The sequence below is a fragment of the Pongo abelii genome, chromosome 1 (assembly GCF_028885655.2).
Source record: "Pongo abelii isolate AG06213 chromosome 1, NHGRI_mPonAbe1-v2.0_pri, whole genome shotgun sequence".
NCBI lineage: Eukaryota > Metazoa > Chordata > Mammalia > Primates > Hominidae > Pongo > Pongo abelii.
The window spans coordinates 14,290,380-14,301,536 of record NC_071985.2 but is presented as its reverse complement, the minus strand read 5'-3'; the positions used below and the strand labels follow the sequence as shown (position 1 = coordinate 14,301,536).

Sequence of the window (11,157 nt, the reverse complement as noted above, 5' to 3'; positions counted from 1 at the left end):
CATGTGTAACTCCAAGCTGGCAAAGTGGGTCCTTTAGTGGCCCTGCCTGCCTAAGTCTGACCTCCACTGTAGTTTCTGCCCGCCTCGGTCACTGTTGAGAGGAGACAATTGCTCTCCTGCTGACTTACCATGCAGAGACCCTGAGGGGGCCGAGGGTGGAATGGCTCTGATCCCAGGCAGCAAAAGCTGGCCTAGCCGCCTCCTTCCCATTGCTCCTTCCTTCTCGCAGAAACTGCAGGAGGGAGGGGAAGAACTGGCATCCCTAGGCTTCGAGGGCGGTTCTTTTGTGCTTCTGGCCCCAGCCTTACTGGGCAACCGCTGGGCTCTTGAGGAAGCCAACTCCAGTTTTCCAGGACATTAAGGGACTCAGGTAGCCAGAGTGATGCCAACCGGCCTGTCCTTGGTGGCCTTCACGGACCTTCTCTCACCTTTATGAGAAGAGCAGGGAACTTTGGTTTGACCCAGCTGAAGCGCTGGTGCCTCACAGCAGCTCTAGTTTAAGGCTGAGCAGGCTCTCTTTTCAACATCATCACAGGGATCATTTTCCTCCACCTCACATTTCCTCTCCTGGAAATGCACCTTAGTCATTTTTTGGTCACTTCAGGGGAATTCTCTCCCCTTCGTGGTCTACACCATTGCTCTACTGAATTATTCTTTCTTCCAAACACGCCATTACAGCCCTGACACCACAGATGTGCATTTCAGAAAAACAATCCTCCAGGGGCATCATTTGAAATATCCCCCTCTCATGTAAGATGTTTCCCTGAGAGGTGGAGTGGGGTGAGGTGGGAGGGACCTTGGAGGAGGAGCTTCCGCTTGAACACAGCTCGTTGCCCTGTGATTACCAGGACAGAGCGGAGTTGGCTGTCAACTTGAGCTTCTTGCCTACTCCTCACGGACCCTGGACCCCCATGCCCATACATCCCAACAGACTGGATTCCTATTACCCACCCATGGACAAGCCATTAAAAATATGGAATATGAATAAGCTCCAGAACACACTGGACTCTGCAACTCAGCAGGTGTGTGATCAACCTGAACAAAAGACAGAGCCCTTAGCCACTGCCAGGTGGTTTAGCAAGGGCGTTGAGAAGCTGTTTGGCTAACAGCACACAGACCAGTCTGTGCTCCTGTGATGGGGGCAAAGATGAAGCAGATGCCCTCGTGGCCACCTGACACAGCAAGTTGCCAGCCTCCCCTAAACACACACACACAGTCATGACCTCCAGTGTCCCTGGAAGGTGGCACGGGTAACAGCCAGTGCATGCTCTCTAGTCCTGGCCAGCTGGAGTCCAAGCCTTGGATAATAATACCTCCTTGATGGGCTAATACAATGTTTATAGCACTTCTGGCTTCTGGTAGGCCGCTTTTTACTGTTGGCAGAAACAATGTTTACAGTGGCTTGGTGCTGAAGATCACTGCAATTTACTGAGCAATTTTTATGAGCCATGTGTGTTAAATACATTACCTCTGCTCACATTAGCCGTCAAGGTAGGTATCATTATTCCTATTTTACAAATAAGGAACCTGAGCTTAAAGCAGTTAAGTAATTTGCCCAAAGTCACATAGATAGTGGCAAAGAGATGGCTCCCATTAAGGTAATCCATGCCTCCTTCACAGCGCTGTGCTGGCCTGCGTGGAGAGACAGGTCCACATAAGCAGAGCCCCTACTGCAGGGCAACACAGAGTAAATCCAAGTGATTATGCAAAAGGGCGATGGCCGTGTGTATGTGTGTGTGTGTGTGTGTGTGTGCTCACCCTTAGCTCAGGACAGCGCTTTTCAGCTTCACACAGTCTGCCAAAGGCCCATGTTCAAAACCCACCTATTGAAAAGCTTGATTCTGACCCTCAGCCCACAGCAAATATAGGAAATAAACAAAGGGCATTCATAAAGACTAGGGTTCACATGCAAATTTCCTGCACATAATAAAGCTCAACAAACCAAGCGGTCAAAACCACTGGAAAGCATCAGTAGACATTCAGGTAATGATACATTTATTTTAAGCAGTCAGAAAGGAAGAGCAAAAGGTAAAATCAGCTTCTGCATGGGTAGAGATTTATCCTTGCCCCTTCTTTGAGATAGAGCTAACAAGCCCAAAGTGACTTGAACAAGGAGAAGGAGCCTCTTGCAGGTCACTGGCATCCGTAGATAAACTGTAATGGAAGTGTGCCTATGGGGATAAGTGGGTTTTAACACATCGGCTTTGACTGGTGACAAACACTCTTTTGCTCTATATCCCTCCATACCCCCTTTAGTTCCTTGATGATGAAGACTCCCCCTTTAGCTTTTCCAGGCCACTCTTGTTGAGAAGCCAGTATTCTAGAAGTTGAAATGGCCTTGGATGTCATTCTTTGTTGCAGCAAACTTTCCTTGCTGAATCAGACCCCATAAAACACCAACTATGAGTCACACACAAGTAAATGAACCGCTATTGGGAAGAGAGATAATGGGGTGATATTTATCAGTGGCTGAATCTTAGCAAATAATGAGCATTGCCTCATCAGTGGTCATGTTCGTGTACATTACCTTCCAGATCACTGCATGGTAGCTCTTGGGATGGTTTCTAACTGTCAATATTTACAGGAACCAGGCACTTAACACAGACCAAGTGGGCTGGATGTCTCCACGGATGACTCATGCCAAATGAAGCCTTTTATCTAAGGGTCACTGCCCTGAATCCTCATTGGCTGGAGCAGATTGGAAGTGATCAGGTCACTGAAAAGCTCGTACATGGCTGTGGGCTCAGTTCAGTTCTCTGGATGTACCAACATTTATGAAATGAAAGCGTAGAGGAGAGCAAGGGTTTGAACGCATGTAGAGCTGTAGTATTTGTTTGTTTTTATTGGCTAGCTAGTAAATATAGCTCTGGGGCTAAGGGAAGGTGGCAGTGAGATGGCACCAAGAGCCCACATCAGTCTCCACTTGCAGAGAGATTCATACCCTTGAGTGATAGGAGCCTGCATCACCCCAGACCTACCTGAGAAGGCATCTGCGCATCAGCCAAACATGCAGACAGACACACACCGAGGAAGGGGTGCCACTTAGAACCCAGCAGATCACCTTACCTGGTTATGTAAGTAAGCAGAGTAGACCTGTCTGCCCAACCAGTCCAGGTAGAAAACCTTGGCTCCGTTCAAGCATTGGGAGATAATTTCTTTGGATTTTGAAAGCTTAGGATATTCAGGAGACACTCATCTAAAACGCAGCTAACCTCAAGAGTAGGGCATACGCTAGGTCCCATCAAATAAGAGGATTCTGCTTGGGAATAAGCAGGGAGCAAGAGAAAGAAGGCAGGGTCGAGGGGCAGAAATGGAAGCCAGGAAAGGAAGGCACTGCAGGAGGAAGTGAGGCAGGAGAAGTTGAGCATACCCGGGCTTTGGGACACTCTTGCTGGGCTGGCCCTCAGAACATCACTGGAATAGACATAGAAAAGAAAGGGAAGCTTGTTTTAACATCAACGTTATATGAAGAAATGCCACGAGACTTCAGAAACACCACTATCAATATGAGGGAAGAGTGACTGTGACGCGCAAATTTCACTCCGCAGCATGCACAAAGAAGCTGATTACAGCCACATTGGCAGTCACATCTTGGCCAAAGTCCTCTGGGGACCCAGTACTAGGCAACATGGGACCCGTTGGTCAACACTGAGCTCCTGGAATCCCAATTTCCTTTAAAATCAGTGAACTAAGCCAGGATTGCAAAAGGACCAATGGGACAGGATTATTATTGCGTTGTGTGGTGAAAAATGTCTTTGATCCAAAATGGTAGATACTGTAGAAGAACGAGGAATATTGAGTCTTCCATACTGAGCCTGTTTTAAACGGGCCTGGCTTGTTAATAGGCACAGCAGGTTTGAAGACTGGGAGGTGTTTCCAGAGATCCCAAGATGATCCACAATGAAATGAGCTGGTGATTCTTGCAGATAAAGAGATCAGAGCACACAGCCATCCTCCAGGGCCATAAATCAAAGGACAGTCCTGTAGCAATTGCGTGGAAACACAACATTGCCATCATTTTTACACACAAAGGGCAAAAAGTGACATAATTCGTGCCCCAGAGAATCATTTTATTGCAGCCTTTTCCAGCCACCATGCCCCATAAAGCTGGGACTGGCAAACACTGGCAAACACACTGCCAGCCACACAGTCACAGCGTGTCAACAACAGCTGGGGTCCCTGTTCCCAGTCTTTCTGAGATGCACACATGTGGCTGCTTTGTCAGGCCGTGTGTGTGTTGTGGCCATGAGTGTGTATACACGTGAGCTAAAAACAAACTTGGAGAGTGGGGGACAGCCAAAAGAAAGTGATGCTTCTGATTCTATATTGAAGGGTCTCCATTCTATTCCAGAGCTTCTGTAGGGTGGCATCTGCTGGAGAGCCCTCTGTTTCATTTCCCCCTAAGTTTCTGTTTTCTGCTGAGGGTAGAGGTAAGGAGAGGCTGAGTAGGGAGGGTTTGGGAGGAGAAAATGAAGAAGAAAAGATGAGCTTGTTCCTGTTCCTCTTTTCCTGTACTTCTCTACTTTTGTCTGTAGATCGTCTAGAATAACTTGCAGATGGCTATATGCTCAGTGAACGTGTTGAGAGGCTGTATTCATTTTCCCGGGCTGTCATAACAAAGTACCACAGACTGGCTTAAACAACAGAACTTTATTTCTTCACTCTCTGGAGGCTGGAAGTCTGAGGTGTAGGTGCCGGCGGGGTTGGTGTCTTCTGAGGCCTCTCTTTGGCTTGGAAATGGCCATCTTCACCCCATGTCCTCAGATGGGCTTCCCTCTGTGTGTGTCTATGTCCTCATCTCCTCTTCTTAGAAGAACACCAGTCATATTGGATTAGGGCCCATCCTCGTGACCTCATTCTGACTTAATCACCTCTTTAAAGACCCTCACACTTGGCCAGGCACAGTGGCTCACACCTATAATTCCAGCAGTTTGGGATCACTGAAGTGATCACCTGAGGTCAGGAGTTCGAGACCAGCCTGACCAACATGATGAAACTCAGTCTGTACTAAAAGTACAAAAATTAGCCCGGCGTGGTGGTATGCGCCTGTAATCCCAGCTACTTGGGAGGCTGAGGCAAGAGAATCACTTGAATGCTTGAACCCGGGAGACAGAGGTTGCAGTAAGCTGAGACTGCGCCACTGCACTCCAGCCTGGGTGACAGAGCGAGGCTCTGTATCAAAAATTAAGTAAATAAATAAATAAGTACCTTATCACCAAATAAGGTCACATTCTGAGGTCCTGGGGGTTAGATATTCAACCATAACAAAGGCAGAGCAGGAAGAGATGTCAACAAATGTGCAGAGCCCTGGCAGAAGCTTGGCACTGTGCCAGGCAGGAGAGAGAAAAGGTGGGAGAGACATCATCTCAACGTGACTGAATGATGAAATGATAGCCCCGGTGAGTGAGTGAATAGGTGGATGTATCAATCATGAATGAATTGAATGAACATCAAAACTGCTCCCCGAATCCAGAGGACTCAACAAATTCCAGGCATACCAAGTCCAGAAGCTGAGTCCAGAGCTGACAGCCTATTCCCATCTCTATCTCCCACGGAGCTGCAGAGATCATTAGGGAAGTAGCATGGCCACTGCTTCATGCCCACAGAAGCCCACCAGCTCTTGCCTAGAGCAGAACCACCGTGCAGAGAGGTGAGGCACTCCCAGATGAAATCCAGGCCTTCTCCATCTGTGAGCCCTTTCCCAAAGTGGGCTCACAGCAGCCCACAGTCACAAAGCAGAACTGAAACCCCCTACAGGCAGCATCTCAGGTCAGCTGTGCGGACAGTGCTACCTGCCACAGGCCACACCAGCTGCAGTGCGGTGACGGGTGGTGTTCTATGCCTGCGATAGTGTCACCCTGCCAAATGAGAGTGAAAGTTTCCACATCCTCCACGCCATCCCCTCAAAACACTCCCGGTGCCCGAAACTGTACCCCTAAGTAAGGAAGCCAAATTAGAGGAACAGAGAGGGAACATGCCCCTGAGCTTTCTCATCAGTGCATTCTTCCATGCACTGCAGATAATTCAGCTACGTCACTCAATTATGATTATCTGTGCTGTGAGTGTTTACTTAATCAATCTTCAAAGAGCTTTCCAGATGGGTGTTTTGGTGACTAAATCAAGGTCAGAGTTCCTCCTGCAATCGAGCAGAGGCAGCAGGGGGCAGGCCCAGCTGACAGTCATCTGATCTCCGCAGCTGTGCACAAACTTTGAACCAGTTCCTGTCCAGTGTCTCTTTCAGGCTCCCCATGAACCCCAGTCCTTAGTCCACTCCTGAATTGCAACAACACACAACACAAATGCACACAGCGATGCCTCCCTTTCTTGGATGACTTTTATATCATTTTCCTGCACATTCTCCTTCCAGCCCAAACGTAAGCAAGTTGCACAGCGTATCCGTGAATCTTTCCTTTATTACAGAATCTGCAGTCCAAAAGCACTGGCTTGGTATTTCCTCTGCCCCGGTAGGGATTTTTATGGGGTTTTTATTTGGTTTCATTTTTGCCGTGCTTCTGAGAATGGTTCTTTTGTTCTTCCTTCACTCACTGCTTAGATCCTCCAAGGCATTCCGCTCAGAAAATCACACAGCTGCTGCCCCCACTCCAAAAAGAGCTGAGAAAAACCCCCATTTTCCTATGGATTTTCAAGCCAAAAAACAATGGGCTCTGTGGACAGATGTGACCCCTCCCCCAGGCCATGTCCCCCACTGCCAGGCAGGGGACGCAGAGGCGAAGGGGGAGGGCCCACTGCGCCCTAGGACTTGGGAATAGCTCTCAGCACCACGGTGGTGGGCTCCATTGTATGTCTTCCAGGACAGAGGCCCCTTCTTCTGGAGAGTGCCCCCTCCCTAGCACAAATCAGAGTCCAGATGTGAGCAGCCATCAGTTCAGCTCTTCCTGGGCCGCAGTGATTGAGCCAGTGATGGTCACCTGGACCCAGTGAAGGCCACGAAGGCCTCTCTCTGTCCCTTTCTGGCAGTGAAGTCATGAGGTGCAATAAGCAAAAGCTGCCATCATGCACATTACCTGCCACAGAGAGGAAGCTTAGCAAAGAGATTTAGATCAGTATTCAGAGGAAGTTGAGGCGTGAGAAAAGAGAGAGCACGTGGCAGTGTTGGCTCCCAGTTGCAGGTGTCCAGGGTCACACAAAGCCCCCTTTTAAAAGCCCTGGCTGGTTTGACCTGCATTTCTCTCTCGAGAAGCTCTCAAGTCCTTGTTGAATATGGCGGTGACTGGATGCTGGCCGTCCTACCTGAACTAGACCAGCCGAGCCTCTGCTCTGGCCAAGCAAATGGGAGGAGATGGAGGGAGAAAAGAGGAAATGGGAGAGACTGGGTTGGAAGAATAACCCCTGTCCAAGGTGATGGAGGACGTCGGAACGCAGAACACCTGTAGCAGTTTTGCAGAGGGCTTCCAACTCTTTATCAAGCCTGCACTCCACTCTTAGGTTATACAGTCTTAGGCACAAGCAATTATCTGAATAATTGGAGTGTTTCTTAGAAGAGGTTTTAGGCATCAGCAGCAATGGCTGTTCAGACGGCACTCTAGCGATAGATCCTTGGAAAACTCCATGCTCTGGAATAAAAAGCCAATCCTGACTTTTCACTTCGGAATGTCTCAGCTCCCCACCTGACCCTCTCCTATCATATCATTGGCTAAATGGACAAAGGGACCACAAGAAAACTACTTCCTCCTTCAACTGCCTCCTCCATCAGTCTAGCACCTGCCTAGGTAGAGCCCCTCAGAACCATGCTGCTCCCCCAAATGCAACTCCCAAAAAGGAGGGAGCTCTTGAGGCAGGCACAGATCCAGGATTTGCCTCAGCTCTCTATGTCACTAGCCTCTCTCAGCTGAAACCACAGAAAGGCCTCAGGTCAGAAGGCTTACCCAACGTGAAGCAAGGTCATAGGGTCCAGCTGAGCCCCCTCACTCATCCAAAGGGGTCAAGGGAGGGCCAGCGGCTACAAGGGGTCAGAGCCTCAGGTTTGACTCCAAGTTCAAAGAATCTAGCTAAAGCCACACTGTGCCCCCTGGCACCACCCTCAGAAACAGATCCAATCCTGAGTCAGAGAGGAAGCAGACACTCACTGAATCACCCATCCACTTCCTCCTACCCACAGCCGCTCAGCCAAGACCAGCAGCCGCTTCCAAGGGACAAATTAGTGACTGACACTTGGAAAAGTTGACGCTCTAAAGGAGAGCAAGCAGGGCGCCACGCACGCGGTGTGAACCACCAGGACCGAGTTTACGGTGGCTCCCCACCCCCTGCATTTTTCAGAGTAAAACTGCACATTTTGTAACAGCCCCTATCCTGTCCTACACTGACCTTGGCTGTGTTATTTTTCACTTCCCTGTTCAGAACACAGCCACACTTTCCAAATGCCATGAATCATCACCACCGAGCAACGGCCATTTAGCAAGGCAGGAAACCACTGCGCGCCAGCCCTGGAAGGAGCAGCTCCCTGCAGTGGGCCTCTCCCACCCTGGCTGTTCATCGTGGCAAGAGTCCACCACGGAGGCCAGCAGGGCAGAGTTGCCACCCCATGTTCTCAGTTTCTCCACCATCGTCCCTGGGGGTTTCCGGTTCCCCCTTGCACCAGGTCACAGGCAGCATTAGCCATCTTCTGACTTTTCCGAAGGCTCTCTTGGTTGCATTGGCTGAAATGAAGCTGTCACCTTCCAGTCCCGGAAGGGAGAGAAGTTCTTGGTGACATTGACTGAAGTGAAGCTGTCATCTTCCTATCCCAGGAAGGAAACAAATGGGGAGACCCATTCAAGACCAAGGGAGGCCAGGCGCCATGGCTCACGCCTGTAGTCCCAGCACTTAGGGAGGCCGAGGCTGGCAGATCGCTTGAGTCCAGGAGTTCGAGACCAGCCTGGGCAACATGGTGAAACCCCGTCTCTACTAAAAATACAAAAATTAGCCAGGCTTGGTGGTACATGCCTTTAGTCCCATTTACTTGTGGGGCTGAAGCAAGAAGATCCCTTGAGCCAGGGAGTTCAGGTAGATTAGATCAGGTGGATCTTGCACAGACATCAACAAGACATGGGACGTGCATTCTGCCTGCAAGTGGCCCTGCAGTTATAGGCAAATGCCATCCTGTCATCCTTTATGACCAGAGCCATGCAGGCTTCTAGACGTCATTCAACCAGTTTCTGAAAGTAGTCACCAGTGAGTCCATAAATCAGTCAATCAACAAAATATTATTACCCTCAAATAGTTATCAAACTCTTCTGTGCTGGGCACCTGGCTCCATGGCTCTCTGAATAACGTATGTCTGCCTTCATGCCAGCCTTAGTTCCTCATGTAGTAATGATATCCTCATATGAAGTCATTATTTTTGCCTCTATTTAACCATAAACAGTACCATTCAAAAGTAAAATGATCGAGGAAAGGCAAATCAATACAACAATAAAACATCAGTTTTAACCTATAGATTGGCCAAAACTTTAAATACTGTCAATGGCTAGTGTTGGCCAGAGAGTGTGGAAACGGGAACTCTCCTTATTATTGGTAGATGTTTAGTGTTATACATTTTCTGGGAGAAATTTGACCCTCTACTTTAAAATTATTCATGAGTACCCTTTGTCTTCCTAATTTTAAAACTAGGAATTTATTCTCAGTTGAGCCACCAGAAAAAAAATGCACAGATAGTCATCACAGTGTGGCAAATAAATCTAAAAAATAAATAAAGCTGAAACAACCTAGATGTGATTGAGTCAGTGACTTATAGTATGTTTAATCATATACTATGCAACCATTAAACATAATGTTGGAAATCTACGTCCAAAGCCATAGGAAGATATTCACATGGATCATTCTGATAGATAAAAAGTAGGAGCTGATACAACATGTGCAGTCCATTTATGTAAAAATGTTGTTGTGAGTGCATATTCATAAAAGAGACACCTGGAGGCTTATCAAATCATTGACAGTGGTCACCTCTGCAGAGTGGGATTTGGGGATGATTTTTACTTTCCTCACATTTTCTGTATGTCTTAAAATTGCCTACAATACATATGAAGCATACTTACAGTCAGAAAATATACACACATTGGCCTGGCGTGGTGGCTCACGCCTGTAATCTCAGTACTTTGGGAGGCCGAGGTGGGTGGATCACCTGAGGTCAGGAGTTCGAGACCAGCCTGACCAATATGGTAAAAACCCATCTCTACTAAAAATACAAAAATTAGCCAAGCGTAGTGGCACGCACCTGTAATCCCAGCTACTCGGGAGGCTGAGGCAGGAAAATCACTTGAACTAGGGAGGCGGAGGTTGCAGTGGGCCAAGATCATGCCACTGCACTCCAGCCTGGGCAACAGAGCAAGACTCTGTCTCAAAAAAAAAAAAAAAAAAATTAAAAAGAGAGAAAATATACACACATTTCTTTTCATTTTAAAACCAAATGCAACAGAAATCCAAAAGCTGTTTGCCTAACAGATCATATCTGTGCAAGATAAGTTTTACATGCTCTCTTTCTGATGGAAGATGTTACTGCGGACATTCCACCAGAAGGTCGTGGGTTCTAAGCTGTTTTTCCACAGCTCTGATGGGCTGAACTGAATTATGTTCACACTCTCTTACTCAGCCCTGTGTGGCAACCTGATGGATCAGGATGGCTGACCAGGGGTGGAAGTATCCAGTGTGGAAATCAAATCCCAGCTTGGAATTAACTAAATTAACTACCACAGACCTCTCTGGGTGGCCAAGCAAATTCAGACGTTTTGAAAATATATAACTCACAACCCCTCTCTCTCCTCAGCTCCAGAAATGAATTCCAGACCCTTGGAGATCACAAAAACCTAAAGCCAGAAAGATCCTTAAGAAGTCATGTATTTTGGACTCCTCATTTGACGTTTGAGGGGACCAAGGCTCAGAGAAGTGAAGTGACTTACTCAAGGTCAAACAGCATAAGGGTGGCGGACATAAGAGAGCTTGTGTCTCTTCATCTGTAATCCAAGGTTGCTTTTTCTATAATGCGTCTAGCACTAGTACGGTGGGCAGGGGTGGGTGTTAGTGTGGAAGATGTCCTTCATACCATCAGAAACGGTTCCTGTGAGGGGTCCAGAATATACTATGATGGTCTGTGGCCCTGTAGAAGAGTCTAGTTAGAGTTACATGTGAGCATTCTTAACCAGAAAGTCATGTATTTTTCTG

The 11,157-nt window shown here is 47.9% G+C and overlaps 1 long non-coding RNA gene across 1 annotated transcript; it reads right to left on the bottom strand.

The window, feature by feature from the left end:
- Window positions 1-1,978: 1,978 nt before the first annotated feature.
- On the bottom strand, window positions 1,979-8,093 carry LOC129060896 (uncharacterized). The gene is made up of 2 exons (XR_008527769.2): window positions 7,887-8,093; window positions 1,979-7,574 (listed from the first exon to the last, which is right to left on the bottom strand). It is a non-coding gene; the product is annotated as an uncharacterized LOC129060896 (long non-coding RNA).
- Between the last annotated feature and the right edge of the window lie 3,064 nt (window positions 8,094-11,157).